Source organism: Ochotona princeps, chromosome 16 (genome assembly GCF_030435755.1).
Source record: "Ochotona princeps isolate mOchPri1 chromosome 16, mOchPri1.hap1, whole genome shotgun sequence".
NCBI classification, from domain to species: Eukaryota; Metazoa; Chordata; class Mammalia; order Lagomorpha; family Ochotonidae; genus Ochotona; species Ochotona princeps.
In genome coordinates this window covers 48,819,069-48,820,591 of record NC_080847.1, presented here as the reverse complement: position 1 = coordinate 48,820,591, position 1,523 = coordinate 48,819,069, and positions in this window count along the sequence as shown.

Below are 1,523 nucleotides of genomic sequence, written 5' to 3'. Positions count from 1 at the left end.
GGAGGAGCGTAGTTCTAAGCCCCCAGCTTGGAAGACCCAGGTGTCCAAGCCCTGTGGTAATGCCTTTTAATCCCTACATCGCCCACTCATCCTCCAGCAGGGAGGAAAACGGAGCCCTCTCAGAAATGTGTGTGGTGGTGGGAGGTGGAGTGCGGTGGGGGAGGCGGAGCAGAGCGAGAAGCACGCTGCGGCTCTGGTCCAGACACTTGTCCGAACCGTTGCCTACTCCTCTGGAAGTCCAGTCTGCTCAGCTTCTCCACATCCAGGTTGTGGGGGGAACCAGCCCACGTGGACTTGCAGGTTCGCGTTCCTTTTTGTTCCCTCTGTGGCGGTGAGGCAGAGAAGCCAGGGAAATGTTAGGGATACTGTCTGTGCTGTGTTCCACCTCCGTGGTTTTTATAACACGTTGTGCTTTGCACCGCCTTGGCACTTGAGGGGCCCAAGCGCTGCCATGGGCACAAGCCTGGTAAACATCACGAGCCAGCGGCCACGTGGCTTGTGACATAAGACCACTGTCACAAAGGCCAGAGCCGTATACCTGTGCAAGCCCAGCCACCATGATGAATGTGGCAACTGCGCCCGGGGCCAGAGTCCAACTCTCCCGGCCGCACGTATTCTGGCAGTGCGGCTGGGCTTTCCTTCGCTTGGAGAAAAGGCGAGGGAAGGAGGGAGCTGGGAATAACACTAGAAGTAATTACAGCCCATGGACTCATTTTAATCTAGTAAACAAAAATACAAGGACAGGTCTCTTTCGGCTGATTCATGTTTTTAGCTTTCTTCTAAATGCCGACTTTGGGAGGCAGCAGGTGATGCCTTAATTACTTAGCTGGGTTCTTGCTACCCAAGTGGAATTCCCAGTTGTCATTTCGGGTTTAGGGAAATTGGTGCACCACAGCTAGGAGCTCTCTCTTCCTAAAATGCAGGATACTTAGGTAAATTTGACTTTCAGTCTAAAAATAAATGTTTCTTTTGTTTTAACATAAATGTCTCAAATATTATTTATCTGAAATTCACATTTCACAGGGAATCAAATTCATATTTAATGGTTTTATGTGGCCCTACTTTGAGGCATTATTAAGAGCTAATGCATGAATGCTTCTTAGTGTCTGGCACATGTAAATACAAAAAAGTGTATATAAAATGACTGATTTTCCTACACCCAAACATGTTAGGGTCTTCACTAATAATCTGGTTTGTACTACCTTGAATGGCCAGCCCTGAGAAAGCTGCTTAATCATGAAAGGTTGGTTTAAATGCTCCCACCATCGCACAGTGATATAGTGACCCCTTTCCACTAACACAAAGTGCCAGATTCTCCTGGCCTCCCAGCACTTAGCACCTTCAAGGGGGGATTTTAAGGTTCTTAGCAGACTTGGTACTGTCCTTGGACACAGGTCTGTGTGTTGGGATGGGGCGGGGTTTGGTGAAGTCGGATGCATTGTGATGTTGCTATCAGTGATGCAGTGCCTGTGTGTGAAACAATCATGAGAGTTTGTCTTTTCTAGAATTTGGGAACACAGTCT